This window comes from Balaenoptera borealis (genome assembly GCF_965194805.1).
Source record: "Balaenoptera borealis genome assembly, chromosome: 3".
Lineage (NCBI taxonomy): Eukaryota > Metazoa > Chordata > Mammalia > Artiodactyla > Balaenopteridae > Balaenoptera > Balaenoptera borealis.
In genome coordinates this window covers 137,987,330-138,008,044 of record NC_138866.1, presented here as the reverse complement: position 1 = coordinate 138,008,044, position 20,715 = coordinate 137,987,330, and the positions used below count along the sequence as shown (strand labels likewise).

Sequence of the window (20,715 nt, the reverse complement as noted above, 5' to 3'; positions counted from 1 at the left end):
CATGCTACTGAATTACCAACGCAGGAAAATCCTCATTTATGTCATATTTAAAAGGGAACGTGAAACATTATATCCTCCTGAGATGAAATCCATCAGTGGCGCTGATTTCACATCAACTCCAAATAATCTAGATTGGAATTTATTCACTCAAATATTTTTCTTTGTTTAGAAATAAGTGGAAGCAAATTATCTTCCAAATTAGAAACTATGTCTATCGTACCTTTCTATCAGTTCTAATTTTCGAGGACAAGGTAGAGCTGATGCAATTTTAATATAGTTTAGCAGGTAGTGATTATCGCAAGATCTTCTTTTGATCCCTTAGGACTTTTTCACTTAAAAACTTGATGGTGTTGGGGTAAAGTGTTATAAGAGGGATTGTAGCACATGACAGAAAAGAAAATATTAACCCACTACGTAGCCAAGAGCTGGATTTATCTTTTCAGCAATTCAAAAGACAATCAGAACATGAACCCTAAAAGACAGTTCAAATATTCTGAAAAATGCTCAAATATATCTACTTGTAACAGTCCACTTTGGTGGATTTTCAGTTATTTTGGTCACCTTGCTTTGACTCCTTAATTCTCAGAAGTAAGTTTTCATGTAAGTCGTTTTATTTTTCATGTGTTTGAAAGTAATCACCACTGAATATTTCTTTGAACCTAAAAGTTGAACAGTCTGTCATGCTGAGCACATGAGAGTCACTCTGGAAAAAGGGTGTTTAATGAATAACTTTGCAGTAAAAGGCCTTGAAAACTTCCTCTAAACATTAGACCCGTGCTTGCTTTCTGAAATACATTAACAGCCTCCAGAAGGCTCAGAGTTGCTGGCAACCCAGTTAGGCAGACTTCAGAAGTCCCTGATATTTGAAGAGCATTGCAAGGTTTGTGAAAACTCTCACCCCTCCCCAGCCCTGTCCCTGCTCTCCATCATCCCCCACTCGCCCACCTCCACCCCCAGCCAGTGTTTGGAGATCATATGGATTGGAGTTCTCCTGGAGAGAAAGATTGATAAAGCAAAGCCATTGGAGTTATTTCCTATGCATGAAATTGATTAAATGCTTCACTAAATGGCTTATAAATTTGCTTCTCATATTTCTGTCACCCACTGAAAAGATTACAGAAACTCTGCATATAACCATGTTGTATACAATACCAAATTACAAAAGGTTGTAAAAACTAATGTTTTGTTTAAAGTTTTGAGCAGGACCATATGCCTTCAGTGACCTTGAGTAAGCTATTTTAATTCAAAACATTTCAAAGAATAGAGAGGGGAGAAATATTCAACTCCATAACAAACCAGACAAGTGGTGGGTAGACCTCGGTTAACTTTGCTGAACTTCTGCTCTTTCCTCCAAGAGTGGAAAGTGAAGCCCCTCCCACCAACGCCTTATAGCTCCAAAGCTGGGAAGCCCATGTTGTGCCAACAAGGATATATTTACAAAGGAGATGAGAAAAAAGTGCTTTGAGACCTCCCAAAGTTGAATCTGCTCTATTATTTTTAGTTCAGACACATCCTAATGAGTTCTGGGTCTTGCATAGACTTGTAGGACTATGAAGAAAAGCTGACAAATGTTAGCACGGGTGATAGGATTGTTTTATGTTTAGGTTTTTTGTTTGTTTATTTTTCATCTTTCCCCATCTTTCAAATGTCAGTTCTCTTCTTTCTTCCATGTGAGAATTCCTTCCAACTCTTGTGTCACCATGGGGGGATGGGGTGAGATTTTAGCAAAGAAGCGATTTATAGGCAAGCACGTGACCTACAGATGTGACTTGGGCAACTAATCCTTTGCTTAACATGGCCTTAAAAGTACCTTCACTTCTACAGGAAAAATGATATTCTTTCATAACATTTATAAGACATCATGTCCCCAGCAAGAATTAACATTTGGCATTAACGGCCAGCTCTGGCAAGAGCTTCAAGAGGAGATGTTTATAACCAAGGATGTGCTTAAGATCCCTACTGGCCTGACCTTCGTGGTACACATCCCCAACCTCCTGTCACCTTCAGGAATAGCCAGTGTAGGAGCCAAGATGCTGCCACAGCTGCCACCATCTGGACCCCAGTATAGTGGAAACAGTTAGGGCGATGTTGTCAATGGGGCATGGGGGGAGAGGGGGAAGGGCAGAAGGACTTTCCAACACCAGCCTAGGTACACATCTGCTTTTGTATGACATTTCTGGGTACGTGCAAGGAAGTGTGATGGAATTATCTCTCATTTGTGAAAACACAATATAATCTCAGTAGTAAAATCCAGGTTTGTTGTTTTGTTTTTGTTTTTGTTTTTAATGAGTACCTGTTCTGGGACATATGCCAACAATTCAGGGATGATTTAACCAGACCATCAGCAGCTGGACAGTTTACTTAACTCTTTGGTGATGACTACAGGAACCTGCTTGTTGGCTTCAAGCCACCACATAATTAATGTGGACACCAGACATACAGGGTTTAATAAATTATAACAAAGAGATTCCTTATTACAAAACACAGAGAATAACTAGCTTCTACCCACAGGTGTTTGCCATCTTAGAAGATGTGAATGCATGTTTCCTAAAGGTTACTCCCCTAAACACTAATTCTACAAGATTATCCTTTATAAAAGGGTTTTGCTGATCACATCCATTAGGCAACAACACTCTTTTGGAGAATCACAGCACATAGAAATGTGTTAGAGGACCTTGCTGCAAACAATCCCTCTAATCCAGTGTACCTAGCGTTTCTCGCTTGACCTCAGACATTTTTTTTATTTTTTGTATTAACGTTTAGAACCTGGAAATCGTTCTTTGAAACATACTCTGGGAAACACTGATTTAAACTTACTGCACATCTGGCAGACCAGTCCACCTCTTTCAAAAGTCTAGCAAGCTCTGGACTGCCCCTTCAGTAAGACACTCTGCCAAAATAAGAGAAATCCCTAACCTCACTGCAAGAAGGCCTCCTCCTTGCAATACACCAGCCTTGAATCGTGCACACTTTCCTCTCCTAATTGGGGTAGCTGCATGTTCTATGGATATAGATATATATACATATATATAGATATTTCTTTTTTTAAGTAGATTTCACTAATCTACACAAGCACCTGTGGGCATTGAATGCACAGATGAATATCAGTTGTATTTATTAGTAAATAAATGCTTCACATACCTTGATTTTTCTTACAGATTCCTTTTTGTGTAAGATTACTTACAAACCCACTTTCCCTTTCTATTTTGTTTATAAATTTATTTATTTATTTTTGGCTGCGTTGGGTCTTCGTTGCTGCGCGTGGGCTTTCTCTAGTTGCAGCAAGCAGGGGTTACCCTTCGTTGCGGCGCGCAGGCTTCTCATTGCGGTGGATTCTCTCGTTGCGGAGCACGGGCTCTAGGCACACAGACTTCAGTTGTTGTGGCTCTCGGGCTCTAGAGCACGGGTTCAGTAGTTGTGGCGCACGGGCTTAGTTGCTCCGCTGCATGTGGGATCTTCCCAGACCAAGGGTCGAACCCCTGTCCCCTGCATTGGCAGGCAAATTCTTAACCACTGCACCACCAGGGAAGTCCTCTATTCTAAACAATAAGACACAAGCCAAGTTTCTCCTTCTCCTTCTGTAATCAAAATCACTCAGACATCAATGTCATGCAAGAAAACCTAGTGGTGTGTGCAAGTGAATGAGAGTGACGTGATTATGGAGATAAGCTTGGATCTACCCTCATTTAATTTTTTAAGTAAATCATTTGCACACTTCAGCCTCTTAACTAGTATGAGTAGAAAATTACCCATGAGGTGCCTGAGAGGACATGAATGATAGCGTTGGGTGACAACGCCCTGGCAAGGATCTTTGCTCTACAGCCTTGGTTCTCAAACAGTAGGGAGCATCAGAACCACCTAGAGGCTATGTTAAAAAAAAACAGATCTTGAGCCACACCTCCAGAGTTTCTGTTTCAGTGGGACTGGGCAGGGGCCTGAGAATTTGCTCCTGAACTTGCCTAATCAGAGTTACCTGGAGCCTTTGTTATAAACACCAAGTGGCAGCCCGGTCCCAGACTCCTGTGATGGCATCTCTAGGAAGGAGACTCGGGAATCTCTATTTTTAATAAACTCCCCAAGCCATTCGAAACATCCAGGTCTGGACTACCTCAGCCAGAGGAGCAGGGCTCACCTTTTAGACTGGGGCCTCAGGTCTTGGACCCCTGCCTGCCTCTGTGCATGAGTCTCTTCCATGCTCAAGGTGTCTTCAAAGTGCAAGGAGGCTAAAGACCCGTGAATGCCTCATCCAATAACTTGTACAGTAATTGGTATATTGATTGCTAATGTCATCATGTTTTAGTATATATAAACCCCTCACTCTATTACACAGCCCCCAACAATCCAAAAAGTCATTGTTTATTCATTGTGACTCCCAAACTGCCCCTTGTCAGTTCCCGCTGGAGGGCTTGCTGATAAAAATCAGTAGATGATTGGACGCACACATTCTTAACATGACTGACTCATGACATCTCAGAGGGCAGCCAGGGAGCCTGTCATTACAGTACAATACTTTTCTTTCTTCCTCCTTATCTAGCCCCAGATGACTTTGAGATTTTTATTAACTCATTAATGACTGAAGATGTCATTAGAACCAGTAGAAGGGGTTTTTAAATTTTTTCTTTTCTTTCATTCTTTCTTTCTTTAAGTGAGAATAAGTGCACAATTTGCTCCTGGTGAGAGGGGGAATGGGCTCACAGATGAAGCAGCTAAGACAAATCAAGTGGAGAGACCCTTTAACTTTATTAGAACTTGAAATCTGATTGACAGGTATTAGGATTGAACATCTGCACACAGAAATACCGTGTTGCTCCAGAAATAGGTTGGGCAAGAAAAACGGAGCAATTTGGTAAGGAAATAGCAACCCATAAAATTCAGCAGTTTCCATTGTGTTGTGGGACCAATCTTTCCAACCTAACAGCTAAATTAAAAAAAAGAAAAAATTCAGAGGAAGGCTACTGAAACCTCTAAATGTTTCTTAACCTGCACATTCATTAAACCATATCTGTTTCTGCCTGCCTTTAATTTTCACATCTGCAGAATTGCTTTTAAAAATCAAATTAGATCTTTTGAAGGCACTTAAATTGCAACAACCTTATGTTTTTTTATATACTCTTGGGTTTCAGGCTTTTCATCTGGGTTGTGTGTGCAATTAATGGGATATCTCAAGGAAGCACTAATCATTTCGAAAACTTGAGAATCTAAAAAGCAAGCAGACTATTTTCATTATAACTGATTGGATTGAGAATAAGCTGCAGAGGAAATGTTCAATAATTATGATAACTTTTTTTAGATGAGATCACAAAAAATGTCAGTCACATAAGGTGCTTTTCATTGCAGTGAAGTCTTTGAAGTTCGTTTCAGTTGATTCCTCTTTGGGGTTCAGCCTCGGGCATATCAGAAGGCTACTTAGAGAGTGGGTTTACACTGATTTTATCAGGCTGGATAATCACTTGGCAAAGCAAACATCTATTACTAGATGTATCTCATATGTTATTAAGTGTTTACGAAATTTTACTATTGTCAAAACACATTGTAAATTAACAGATCCTCATAACACATGGAAACTACTCACCAGGAGAGAAAATTGTTGTCTGAGCACCTGAAAAGATTTCTGCCCAAGGAAATTGCTGTCAGTAAACTATGACCAAGATTTCAATATGCCTGAAGCCAAGTTTTATTCTTAAATCACCTAATTATATCTTTCTTTCTGTATTTATTTGCCCGGTGGAGAATTGTAGTCATTATATGTTATGTTAAACAGAATAATTAGTTAATATTTGCAGATTAATTAAATACAATAATTTTATCTAATTCAGTAATAACGATATTAATTTTTAAAAAATTTTTCACCTTTCTGTACGTGATGTCAAACACCCAGATAAAACCTGGGAGAAAAAGAGTCAAAAGCTCAGATGTTTTTAAAGATCCAGATGTATGGTGTCAAGTAAACAAAACATCAAGGTTTTTTACTATTTTTTTCCATTTTCATCCAGATGTTTGGTGTCATAAAGACACAGTTTTAATCTGTTCAGTCGTAATCACAGTGTTCTTTAATGTCGTTTGCCAATATTTGAATCCTTTCTTCACCAAATTTTTTCTAAAAATTTTGTTCAATTCATTCATGGGGGAAAACACAAAGAAGCAAAAAATATAATGCCCAGCAGACTCATAACACAAGACCACCAGCTAGAATGGTGCTCAAGTCTTTCTGTTACAAAACACTTCCTATCGGCATTTTTAAATGATGAAAGATAATGTGACTTAAATGGCTGGAATGGCAACTTAATTGACATGCATGTGCTAATTTCAATTCTAGTACATAGTATAGGAGAATCACAGGCTCTCAAGTGTAAATGATGGCCACCTTTTCAATGGGTTCCTTTCCCAACTTACTAAATCCCAAAAGAGATGACGACATTTTAGGAGCAATTTCTGCCCTGGTGACTTTGGGTATGTAGAAGCTCTGACCTAGGAATTGAAAGACTTGACATTGAGCCCCAGCACTTCCATTTTAACTGTGTGACCTTGAGCTCATCGCTTAAGCTCTGAGCCTCAATTTTCTCTTCTTCAAAATGGAAATAATAATCCTGTCCCCAGTCAACCTAAGGATCTAATGAAAGAAATTTGGAACTTCAAAATGCTTTGCAGATACAAAATTTCATTAATTATAAAATATTTTACAATTATTTAATGTATTATTAATGTTTAAGTATTAATAGGTAAAAGTATTGTTACTGTTCATATGGAATCCAGGGGCACAATAGAGATAACCACACTCAAAAAGATCTGGTCAACTATTTACTGTTTACAAATTGTATACAGGAATGACTATAATTCCTGTGTGTGCAAAACAACACCAGATTATACTCCTCTGCGCACCTATGCCCTTCCTGTACTTCATCTGGTTGAATGAAGAAATAATTTTAGGGATACTCTCTTTGGTAACTAAATAGACTAATCATAGGTCCCATTGATTGGGTCTGTATTACAATAGGGCACTTCTGCCAATCTAGAACCATATTCTTGACCCACTGGTGCACTTCACTTTGATGGACTCACCCACCCTCCTGGCCAATGGCAAAGACTCAAAAGTTTGCATATAGAAATTTTGTGGCTGATAAATATTCAAACAGACCTCGTGGTTTCTATCAAGGGAGATGGATTTTATGGTTTTGTGCTATTAGCAAAACATACGTCCTGAGAAATTTTCATCAAAGAACAGGCCAACCTTCCTCCCACAAGATAAGAGTGTTTCTAAGTGAGAAATCAACTCATGCATTTGTAAAACACTAAGCACTAAAAACCTTTCAAGCATTTTCATCTTAGACTTTTTTGTCATGACTCCAAGATTTGGGGGAAGAAAAACCCCAAAACTTTTGAGTTCTACTTTTAAGATATGAAAAGTTCCTTGAAGTACAAAAAAAAGGGAAGGAAATAACCGAACAGAAGACAAACCTGGTTAATTTTAAGTTTAAAAAAAAGTCTGCAGTGTCAGAACACTACAGTACAAAAAAGCTCCCACATTAAGAAATTTCTTTAAAAGTTGAGTCTGACTTTTTTCTCAATGATGTGACTATAGAGAAGATGGAATGAGTAACCAGGTTGTAGCTCCTCAACTTTCTGAAGTCACAGTCACAATCACTCACCAGCATGTGGCTCTGTGTGAACACTTGCTGTGAAGAGCCAGAAATCAATACAAAAGGAAACAATAATAATAAAAAGGAAGATTTCCACCATCAGAATAGGGAAAGGTGTGTGAGCTGGAAGAAAGTACAGTACCGAAGCCCATGACAAGTCATGATAAATGGGTCGTTATAAAATTCATGTTTAGGCAGCACCAGGCCGGGGATAATGCCATTCGTCATGGCAACACTAGGCCACTAATGAGCCCTCATTGCATATTCATGTCTGAGGCATTTCTTCTCTCCCTCCCACCCTGAACTAGTGCCTGGAAATATCTCCACCTCAAGCTGAAGCTCAGGCCTTCTTCTTCTTCTTCCTTTTTTTTTTTTTCTTATTTGTTATGTTGCAGCAATTACACTGTAAAAGTGCTGCCCAAGATTGATTGCTCTGATCTGTAGTTCAATTGTAAATTAGAATACACATCCCCCCAGGGACACATGGCCCCTATTTGTGATTAAGAAAAAAGCCCCATAATAGACTAATAGCTAAAGTTCTCTCTCTTTTACTTTCAGGCAATTAGCTTGATGAAATGGCCTCTTTTTGTGTACCCTGGAAGTGTAAACCGATATCATAATGAAGTATATGATGTTTATTCTATTATTTTCACCTTGCTGGGTATGCAGGAATGCATAAGTAATGGCTGCTTTGTCTGGTGCGTTTACTGATTCAGAAGTAAACTATTTCTTAAAGATGCAGTGTGTGCATTCTGAGGCTTGAGGTAAGCAACCTCTAACTGTGGATTAACTTCCGTGGAAAGGACTCTCTACTAAAAGAGGAGAAAAATTTCCCAGGTAGTGGTGAGAGCAGGATTCTGATATTCAAGAGCCATCTAGCTGCTGGGTGGCTCTGGGGTGGATGAGGTGATAATACTTGGGCAGCACTCAGAATCAGTGAGGACCCCGGCACACTTTGGCAAAGTGTTCTGTGGTGACCTTATGTCCAGTGAGACTCCAGGTGACCATAATGTGTTTTATCTCCCCAGTTGGTTCTAGAACACCAATTCAGTCTCTACTCTTGGGTGGCTGAAGTTAGCTAGCCCTACACAATGTATAAATTATATAGCCATCTTTAAGTGGATTGCAACCCCCCCAAAAAAAATTATTGTCTTTTCAAGATCTAAAACTCTGATCTCATAAGTTGTCAAGGAAACATTCTTCAGCTTCCTACACAAGCCAGCTGATTAAGGTTTTGACCAGTGAGCCAATGAATGCAATCACTTGATATTGGTGCATTTCCAAAGCCATTTCTGCTCCCCATGTGCAATATTTTAATATTTGTTTTAGTTTCATTCATGAGAGTCTCAAGAGTAAAGGAAGAAATGTGTCCCAACTGGCAAGATAGAAATAGAAAAGAAGGAAAAAGAAAACAAAACAAAAAAATCTAGCTTGGTCGAAAATTCCCTGCCACTCATGTATAACCGTTTGTATGACCCACCAGACACTTCCTGGGCTTGTGTAATCTGAATAAATCCAACTCTCTCTTCTTTACTGTGAACCCTATTTGCTTTTCTCAAAAAATCACTTTTATTAGCAAAAGGATCTCACTAGTTTCTTAATGCTGAATTGAACATGCATGTTTAGATTTGCTATATTTTAAAATTAATGTTTGTGATAGTCTTTTGTTACATATAAAATGTGTTTGCATTTCCTCCCAGTTCCTGGTTAAATAAAACCTTTTGGGAAAGTTTATCACTATGCCCTATAAAGCAATACTAATGTTACGTAATTTCCAATAGTACCACAAAATGAGCTACTCAGAAATATTTCAGGAAAATTTACTTGATACCTTTCTTGCTAAAACTCAAAAGTTCTTACCAGTCCTTATCTGGGGGCTTTCTCCTTAACTTTTACAACATTAAACTGCTGTGTAAATTATAAACCTACAACATAATAAATGTACATTTTCATTGCTCTTTGAAATGATTGACTGTCTAGCTGCCACATTGCTGCCGTATTGGAAATATACTAAACTTTCAAGTGACATTAGGTCTGGGAAGGTATCCTCCACTCCTACAGCACTTCCTTGCTGAAACTTGTCACATTTTTTTGAGTACATTTATTCTATAACAATACATTTACCATGCTTCATAGTTTTTGCAGTTCTTTCATATAAATTACATCATATAAATAATCCTATGAGATAAATGAGGCAAATAATTTTATTATCACCCCAAAATTAGAGGGCAGATAATTGAGGCTCAGAGAGGTTAAGTCACTTGCCTAAAGTCACAAGTCAGTAAATGCAAAATTGATCTTTGTCCCCAGGCCTTGAACTCCAAAATCTGAGCTCCTTCTGTCAGGCCATGCTGCCTCTTTACTAGCTGCAAAGTCACCATTAGCAGTAACTCTCCAGAATCTACAGCTCTTACCATAAACAGTCCTTTCAATCTTTATTTGTACCTGGGCAAGACTGACAAATGAGTGTAAAGACACACACACACACATACACACACACCCCTTTATAAACACCAACTAAGAAAGGGATAGAATTCACACTGCATTGTTACCTCCCTACCTAAATTTAAGATAAATAATCTATATTTGATTACAAACATATGCTTAGACTGGAGAGATATCAGCCACAAAATTGAAGCAATTATCTAGATAATTCAAATTTGAGGTATAGGGCAAGGACCACTCTTTTTAAGAGATACGGGTTTGTATCCAAATTTTCCAGAGATTCGGTTGAGTCTTTTCACCAAACATCTCTCCAAGACCTTTGCACATGCCCTCTGCCCGACTCTTACCCCTTGTCACACATTCCCATAGAACTAACTCAACCCTGACCATCAATCTAGAATCAGCTCAAAGATCACTTCTCTTTAGAAATAGTCCCTGACTTGTATCTCTACCCCTGTTCCAAATACCTCCTTGATTTGATCTCCACAAATGAGCCTCCTTCATCCCAGTAATGGCCTCTCCCATCCTGAAGCCAGTGAAGACAGGATTTGGATCCAGAATCCAGAAAATACAAACTCTTTCAAGGGTGTGCTGGACCTATCTGCCGCAGATCCCCAGCATACTAAAGTGCCATGCTCATGACTCAGAGCCCTGAGATTAGCAAAGCAGTTCTGGGCTGTTCTTGCAAAGGAAGGGCCACCACTTTGATGAGAGATAGGCAGCTGACCCATGGTATGCCACTTGTAGAAGGGGCCTTGAAATGACAACTCTATCAAATAAAATATCCAAAGCAGAAGCCTATGGGAGTAGGCAAAAATCAAAGATAAAAATCACATCAGCCATGATTTCCTATGAAAAACTATTCCTGCCTTAACTGGAGAAAGAGAAGACACCAGAAATGAGCCCAAAACAAAGGATCCGGAAACAGTGTAAAAGTATGTCCAAATCCCAGATGTGACAATACCTAAAGTTATAGGAGAAATAAGGGGGTATGTCATTATTTCATTTAGTCACTCATCCGTCCATTCAACAATTCATTCAACAAATACTTTTTTTTTTATAAGTTTATTTATTTATTTTTATTTTATTTATTTATTTTTGGCTGCATTGGGTCTTCGTTACCGCATGTGGGCTTACTCTAGTTGTGGTGAGCAGGGGTTGCTCTTTGTTGTGGTGCGCGGGCTTCTCATTGCAGTGGCTTCTCTTGTTGTGGAGTTTGGGCTCTAGGCACACTGGCTTCTGTAGTTGTTGGGCACGGGCTTCAGCAGTTGTGGCGCACGGGCTCAGTAGTTGTGGCTCGCGGGCTCTAGAGCGCAGGCTCAGTAGTTGTGGTGCACGGGCTTAGTTGCTCCGCGGCATGTGGGATCTTCCTGGACCAGGGATCGAACCCGTGTCCCCTGCATTGGCAGGGCGGATTCTTAACCACTGCGCCACCAGGGAAGTCCCAACAAATACTTTTGAGTCTTGAGGAGATAATGGTAAAAATAGACATCATCGCTACCCTCACGGAACTCACAATTTAGTGAGGGAGACACGTATATAATCACACCACTGAAGACAAGATTGCATCCTATATAATACACGTGGGGAGTAGAAGTGAGGATAAAATGGGACTCATAGTGGGATCTTGATATAGACAAGTGCTTCAATATAGAAAGTCTTACAACAGAAGCCTGAAGAATGAGGTTATAGATGAATGTTTAGAGAATGGGGGGAAAGCCTTTCTGGAAGCAGAATGTGCAAAGGCCCAGGAGTAGAACACAGCTTAGCAAGTTAAAGGACCATTAAACAGGCCAGTGTGACTGGACCTCTAGGAACTGGAAGTAAAGTATAATGTGTTGAAACTGAGGACATAGGTAGGTAGTCCATGTAGGGGCTTGTAGACCACAGTACCTTCAATCTAATGCAAAGCAACTGAGGGTTTCTAAGCAGGAGGGGCCCCTGATCATATTTGCAGTGAGTTTTTTGGTGACAATGTTGTCACAGTTTGAGTAAAGAGCCTCAATTTGTTAAGAAAGAAACATAAAATGGTTTTGTTTCTCTAGCACTGGCTACCAACCATGCCCTAGGGAACATTTTCCCCTTTACTGCTAGAAAACAGAGCTCTCTCCAACCTGTTTCCTGTGTGAGCCCAGCACCAGGCCCACCAGTGCTGATGGGGGGGATCTGGCATAGCAGGTATGACACCAAAGACTGACTTTTGAGTCAGTTCTAAGAAACAATGACTGTTCTTGTGAGACCAAGACATCTGCTCAAATGCTGCAGCAAAGCTAGATGATACATAGGCTCTGAATGAAATGGAGTAGGAACTGGTCCAAAGATCCCACAAGTAGTCAGTTTCAATATCTTGGAGTGCTGATTGGACTACATGACACGCTCCTGAGTCATCGTCCTGCACCCTTTGACCCGGTCAGGACCTACCGACTCTGAACCCCCTGTTAGAGCCCTCTGCTGTCAGTACTTCTTAATGGCCTGTCTCCTCCACACAGCAGTAAGATTCACAGAGCAGGAGAGGCATGCATCTTAGTGACCACTTAATCGCTAATGCCTGGTACAGTGCCGGACACTTGTAGGTGCCTAGTAATGTTGGTTTGTTTCATTTGTACTATGGTCTGCAACACTGTGTTGTCATTGTGGACTTTTTTTTTTCAATCTCCCTCTGTGAGTTCTTTGAGAGCAATGTCACCATCTCTGTATCTCCAGTTGGCACTTGATATAGGATTGATTAATTGTTTAGTTAAGTAATGTATGGACAAAGTAATTAATATAAAGGATCTTCATGAATGCCAATGACTCCACCTTCTCTTTAGGCAGCCACAGGATATATAGAACCACATCACCTGAGAATCTTGCATATCATCAATATTCATTGGTGAAAGATGATCCCTTAACACTGATGGTTAATGTATTTCTACATATTAATACACAACTAAAAAGAGAATGTATGTAGAAACTGCTGAACTCCAAATAAGGTCTATAACTGGGTTAACAGTACTGAATCAATTTCCTAATGTTGACAAGGTACTGTAGTTATGTAAGATGTTATCTTTGGGAAAATTGAGTGAAGGGAACAGGGGATGTCTCTGAATTCTTTTTACAACTTCTTGTGAGTTTAAAACAGTTTTAAAATAAAAGATTATAATGGCTTAAAAACAAATTTTAATTTTTTGCTCTTATACATCTATATATTTTTATATTTGTACTTTTAATTTTCATATCTATTTTTAGAATAGCTGAGAAAAATGTAATGATTAAATAATGCTGTCATACACCACACCAGCATGCAGGAAAGGTAATGCCCTAATTCTGGGCACTGTTCTTTTGGTCCAGCCAGGCTGGCATTTAAAATACGCTGGGAGAGGAACAAGATGCATTACTTTTGCCTGATTCAAGTATATCCTCGAAATGGTATTTTCATAAACAAACTGCCGATGGCTATGATCTTCTCTCCTATTTTCCTTTTATCCTGTCAGGTCAATAACAAATATCTCTGTCTGTTCTGCAGAGCCCAGGTTTTGGAAGATAGAGAGCAATTACAGGCTACAGGGAACTATTAGTGAAAAACTCACAGGAAGCCAGAGTGCCTTTAAACTTCCTTCTACTTAGCACCGTCCTTTTAAAAAAATGTCAATTTTAAAAAAAAGATGTTTTAAACCAATATGGTTATTGTGTACGCTCCAATGGTGCTCCTGGAGTTTTTAAATTACATGTTCAAGTGTCCACTCGTGGTTACATGGATAGCAATGTGTGTCATGACATCAAAAGTCTGAAGCATAGTAGGCAATTTTTCTACTATTGTGAGATCTGAAAACCACCAACAAGAAATGCATATGTATGTAGATTAAGGTGAAATTGCAGTTTATCTTAAACTGCTTAAACATGGAAGGTCGACAAGAACTTCCTCAGCATGAAAAGCTTCAATTTCCAATACTATTCGATTAATAAACTTCCTGGAGGCCATATGATGAAAATTATGAAAAACCCTGTAGATATCATAAACATAAAGTCAAATTCAAAGATGAATGACATTTCCCCATATTCATCCTTTTTTTTTTTCTGAAAACTGAAAACCTTGGATAGGTACATCTAAGAAGACTACCTTCTCGGAAGTTCCTGTGGTTTTGTGATAACCTGTTTAAATCAAGTTCAGCTCCAGGTATGGCACTGTGACATCATCTTAGCAATCCACAGGCTTGCACAGAAAAGATGCAGAAGGACTGTGTATGATAACCAGGTGCAGAAAAAGAATGCCTCTCTGATGGCTAGAAAATCTCATTAGACAAGGGCATCCGTCTTTACTTCTTCAGGATAACAGCCACAAGCTGTAAAGACAGAGTTTCACTTAATAAAAGAAAGGGAGGGAAAATGCAAGAATGTTTTTAATATTTGGCTTATTAATTCATGAATCAAAGAAGAAGAAACTATAATTATCTCTGGTTCTGTCGGAACTGAGAGATTTCTTCCACACAATCTTTTGTATGGCAGGAACAAAGCTTTATTCCAAAGAAAATTCACTTTAAAATATCCCCAAAGAGATAAAATACCCGCAAGATTCTGCAGCTCTTTAATGCTTGCCATAGGCCAAATCGTGCAATTAGAATCAGTCACTTTAAGTGCTGAAGTCGTATAATGCTAATAGATCACTTTATAATATGAGCAGTTTTTAAAAGTCATATTTAATTTTCCATTATTACTGTACTGAATGCTAGTTGTGTCCATACAGTCAGTTAGAGATTCTCAAGTCCAGAGAGGACAGGGACAGACAGACTGCCACTTGCCAGGGCATTGCTCTATCCTGGCTTTAATTCTGAGATCTGAATTAAAACTCTAAAACAGACCATATTTCAACTTTCTTCCTAACTGTGTTTATTTTTATTTCCAAACCAAATGATAAGGGCTCCTTTGGTTTTGTAATTATTTTATTTCAAAAAGTACAGATTGAGACAAAAATCCCCTATGATGTGTGTGTGTGTGTGCACGTGTGTGTGTGTACACGTGTGTGTGGTTTTCTTTAAGAAAATGAAATGAACCATAAAATAAGCCCTTAACAGTAACCTAAGAAATAAAACAAAATCATTTACAACACATGGGATTGTTGCAGGATATGTCAAGATTAGATGGTTTAAGGGAGCTCTCCTGAATGTGGAAGCAATTATCATGAAATTCATGACTCATTAGCAAACATTCCATATTGTGTTTCTCATTTCTGGGTCAATGTTATAAGGAAATATAGACTTAAGATTTAGCTGTTTCACTGACTTCAGCACTAGATTACAGATAGTTGGACCATACGATAGTATAAAGCAAAGGCTCCATGGTTTTGAAGTTCTTCATTTCTCAGTTGTAGGCAATTTGGGCCTTAAGTATGAACAAAATAACCTCGAAAGCATATAGGTAAGAATGAAGTTGGTGATAGAAGCGCTGCCTGTAAATGTAAAGTTAAGAATTGCACACTGCACATACGTACTGGTGGATGTCAGTGGGGATTTCACAGACACACTGCTTGGTATGCAAAATGGCTGGTGAACTCAAGTACCCAATACTGTATGTAATGGGAACCAGATGTCTAACAGAGAGAGAAAAATATTTTATAGCAATAAATGTGACATTGACTCTTAAAGGGTTTGCTGCTTTTAAACAGCTTCCCAGTCTTCCTTTTCCTCATGTATTTTAAAGTAGATCATGGAAAGAAATTATTTTCACATTTTTAAAGGAAAAGTGTTTAACTTGCCACGAACTTCTAAAATGCATACATAAGGAGAAATGATCTGAAAAAGATAATTTTGGAATTTACGAAAGCCCTGTGCTCAGCAATCCAAAAAAAAAAAAAAAATTATTAAGGCAAATAAAGCATAATTCCTCCTGCCCTTTAGCAACTTAAAATATACAAGATGTGATAAGATGCATACAGCTGTTACGGGGATGTGGCCAAAGCAGGTCCTGGGAAAGAGACACAGAGTGTTCCGAGAATTCAAAGGAGGGAGAGAAAACTCCTATGGCTGGCAGGTTTCATGAAGGAGGATCCCGCTGACTCATCCTCCTCTGGGCCTCCCGTAGCCTCCTCTGCACGCACCAGTGTTGCCCTGGTGAAGGCCTCCTGCTCTCTTGCTGGCCACTGCAGTGGTCTCCCAGCAGCTCTGCTCTCTCAGCCTCCCTCCACCCACTCCCAATACAACCCTGATTTTGCTGCTGGGGTAGCTGTTCTGAAGCACTGGTGTTATCAAGGAAGCTGGTTAAGTTGCAAGCTCTCTAGTTAGGCCTGGGTCCACATCTTGCCTTGTCATTTACTAGCTGTGACCTGGGGAATTCACTTAACCAACCTCCTTCTACCTGCATTTTTTCATCTGTAGGGTGAGGATAATCAAAGTCCAAGTCTCGTGGGCTTGGTGTCAGGATTTAATGAGGTCTGCACAGAATGTGCTTTGCTAGATGCCACCATGAAGTCAGGGCACTGTTGGTTGAAACTCTTTTAGCTAGCTGTTCTCCTATCAGTCATCAGATCCAGTTTTTAAAGGACAGAATCTAATGTCCTTCTTTTGGGGTGCCAGGCTGCTCAGGAGCTGGTGCTTGCCTGCTTCTCCAATTCTTTCTCTCAATCCCTTCCCTCAAATACCCAACTCTCCTACCATCCTTGTCTGCTTGTCATCATCCAAGGAGGCCTTCTGGGCTCCAGCCCCTGTACCCTTGCACGTGCTATTCTGCCTGCCATGGATGCTTCACCTTCCACCTATCTACATGGCAAATCCTTGCTGACCCTGCAGGTCTCCTCTCTAGCAGATCTCTCTGTGTCTTCCCTGATATCTTGTGAAAAAAATAAGTGCTTCCTTTACTAAGTCAATGGTCGCAAACTCATGGCCCACAAAGATAGCATAGCTAAGTGAAGGAGGACAAGGTAATGCAGTAGGGAGTGGTGGAGACTGTGGCAAAAAGGAGAACCCATGCCCTGGCTAAAGGGTCAGCCACTCCTCACTGTGGCCATGACAAAATGAGCATACAGTATTGCCAAAACTTCCATTTCTTCAAGGTAAGAAAGAAATCTGCATTTTTACCTGAAACCTCCAGTTGTTAATTGTTGACACCTAAAAAGATTTTTAATGCCATAACTTTGAGCCAAACAAAACCCTCTGGGGACCAAATGGCTAACTGTGTGCAGACCTTGGCTCTTGGGTCACCTGACTCAGAGATTTCCTTACAGGTGCACCCCTCCATTCTTGGTCCAATAATTGTTAGCACACATACTTCTCCAATAAGGATAAGGAGAATGTTGGGTTTTCTTTGTCTTCCCAGTGCCCAGCACAGCGGGTGGCTCAAAAAAAGCATCTCAGTGAATTTTACATTGATATTTCCTGAGCCTGAAAGCCAGGGTAGAGTCTGCAGGTGGGAGATCATTCCAGGCAGGTCAAAGAATCAAGGTGTCCCTATTCCAAACGTCCCTCTTTCTAAAGAGGAAAGATTTCATAAATATCATAAGCCTTGGTCAATATCTGACTTCTTTAGAAGTGTCTGGAACTCTTCCTACAAAGCTCCAAAGCCCACTCCACGGTTAGCAACACTGGAATCAGTCCTGAAAATATAAACCTAGTCTGTAAACATAGTCTATATATAAACTTAATCTGCACCTGGCATGTGAGTGAATAACTCAATGAATGAGTTAAATCTTCCTGACAGAGCCCCAACTCAAGTATCAAATATAACACCGTCTTAATGTTGTTGGAAGGTGACCAGAGAGCAAATGCTGGATCAGAAAGAGACATGTTGTCTCTGAAACTGTGAACAAGAAGAAGAAAATGGTAAAGGTTGGGATGTAGACAACATAGAAGATTCAGTGAAAGCAATGACAATAAATTTTTTTAATCTTTTTGAATGCCCACAGTCTTTGATCTGATGAGGCACTTATTTCAAGGAATAATCATGCATAAATATTTGGCTATAAGTATGTTCATTGCAGCTTTGTTTATAATGTTGAAAAATATACGGGCTATTACATGAGCAGTAAGAGGACTTATGATTATGATTATTAATAACAATATATGAAATCTACCGAACACTTATAAGGCAGACTGTGTACTGGGAATGTTGGATTCATTATATCACTTAACCATATTGTTCTATCCATCTTACAGATGAGGACTCTGAGACACAGAGTGCTTAAATAATCGGTCCAAATCACATAGCAAACAAGTGTCAGCATAGGCATTTGAACTCACTACTCATTTAATGCCAGACCTTCCACTTCTCTCATAAATATTTGACATCCATTGTGGTCATTGTTCAGTCACCAAAATTATAATCTGGGAGGATATAGGATGGTACAGAAAAAACTTATGAAGTGAAAAAAGCAGGTTACAAAAAAAAAAGTGTCATCTTGCTTGAGCATCGTTAGAGGAAAATATCAGAACCCTTCAGACGCTGCTCCACCACTAAAGAATGGTTTGAACTGAGAAGAAATGTTATACCACAAAAGTCACTGCAGGATTAGTGCCAGATACAAGGAGCATCTCTAGCATCCTGCCATCCATTCCTCTGCTTCTCACCCTGTGTCTCTTTTACCTGTCTCTTGCAAAACACCTTCTTCAGTAACCCCACTTCACTGTAACCCAGCTGAGGCCTGAGCTTCACCCTGGTCCACTTAGCTGGGGTCAGGGGCTAGAGTTCTATAACAGCTGATTCTACAAAACAGCAAATGGCTTACAGGAAAGCACTGCCCATCTAAGTAGTAATTCTATTTTTTGTAACTAAAAACCATAAATATGGAGAAAAAAGATGGGAAAGACTCACAACAAGGTATTAGCAGTGTTTAAACGTACAACATTTGTCTTCTTTTGTTTGTTTCTCTATGTGTTCTAAGTTTTCTACAGTGGATATAAATTATTTCTGTACTAAGGGGAGAAAAGAGGCCAAACAATATAGGTCTAAAGTGGGTGATATTTGGAGACTAGAAAGAGAAAAAAAGTGTCCTTAGTGATGCTAAGGTATAGGAAACTCTTACCAAAGAAAGGTTAGCAGCTGAACAGCAGACCCCACCTGAAAGTTGCCAGGTGTGGAGCAAGACCTCGCCTTGAGGCTGTCAAAGCTGTATTGATGGAGATGCTAGGCATTGAGTGCCCCGTGACACTGTGCTGGACGAATGACTCCTAGGATAAGGCAAGTCAGAGCAGAGAAGAAAGGCATGAGCTACACGGAATATAACGTATGGTTATAGAAGGCAAGAGACAGTGACCATAAAAGAGGAAACCAAAATGAAAATACGTGTTTCAAGCACTCAAGTGAGGAATGGGACAAGGAAAAGCAGGGATATTGCCTTGGTCTGAAAAATGGCAGTGGAGTTGCAGATAGGTGATGAAGGGGAGTGGGAGGTAAGATTTTCCATGCACAGAAAGATAAAGTGATGCCAAGGGAGATGAAGGAATGGAGAGATTTTTTAGGTCCATAGAAGATATAGTACATAGAAGAGTAAAGGAGCTGAAAGAAGGATGGTGGTGGAACCAAGGTAGGGTAGAAGAAGAAAAGACAAGTAACAGGAAAATGAGATACTGAGGACAAACATTTGGGCTTGAATAAAGCTAGCAAGAACACCCAGTCCAGAGTTAGGGAATGTTACCCCCTGCCATCTTATTTGCCTCTGATTCTCCCCAAATCATAAGCTGCCGTGGACCTTCCTAACCACACACTGCCTGTGGCCTCTCTGGAGGCATGTGTTCATCTTGTATATCACTTGGTACAAGTTCCCCTATCACCTTGCTCGGCTGAAGAATAGATATTTCATTACTTTTCACTAATTACTTCATCAATTTTTTACAACTCCAACTAGACAGGAAGTTCTTGGAGATAGGAAGGTTGGGAACAGCTGACATTGTGATTGGACATCAGCAGTTTTAAGATGTGTCCACAAGTTTTCTAACACTCCTCAAATCCAGAGGAGGGGGCTATGTGTTCTCCCCTTGTATCTGAGCTGACCTTAGTGACTGGTGGACCAACAATGTGTGTGCCTGGGCTAGGACAAAATGAATGCTTTAGCTTTTGCTTTGTTTTCTTGGGATGCTCATCTTTGGAGCCCTGAGTGGCCAGGAAAGGAGTACAAGAAAGATGCTGTTAAGGAAGCTCAGGCCACATGGAATGACCAGGTGTTCCAGCTCATAGCCCCAGCTGAGGATGCAACAAGGAAGGACCAGCATCAAACATCACACGTGTGAGTGGGGAAACCTCAGAGGTCACTCCAGCCTCTGCCACCATCAGACCTCGTTCTTGTGAAAGGCTGCTTGAGAACCACCCAGCTGAGCCCAGCCAACACTCAGAACCATGACGGATCATAATAAAATGTTGGTTGTGGTTTTATGTGAGTAAGTGTCAGGCTGAATCTGTCATACAGAAATAAATAACTGGAGCAGGCCTGGTTGGTTCTCAACAAACATCACATTTACTTCAACAGCAGATAAGGGAAGGCAACAATGTCTTTTGATCTTTTTCTCCCTTTTTGTCTTACTCTCCATTATTTTCTGTTCCTTAGTCAGGCTCTCCTTATATCCTCAATCTCTCTCTCTCTCTCTCTCGGCAAATCCAGAATTTTCCCTGTAGAAGAGAGAGAGAGAGCCAGGGCTCTCTTCATACCTATAAAAGGCCGCTTTTTTTTCTC

At 39.9% G+C, this 20,715-nt stretch overlaps 1 long non-coding RNA gene across 1 annotated transcript; it reads left to right on the top strand.

Moving 5' to 3' along the window:
• The first annotated feature begins 198 nt into the window (after positions 1 to 198).
• Positions 199 to 17,981, top strand: LOC309626549. Its single transcript, XR_014243269.1, has 2 exons — positions 199 to 16,886; positions 16,956 to 17,981. It is a non-coding gene; the product is annotated as an uncharacterized lncRNA (long non-coding RNA).
• Positions 17,982 to 20,715: the final 2,734 nt, after the last annotated feature.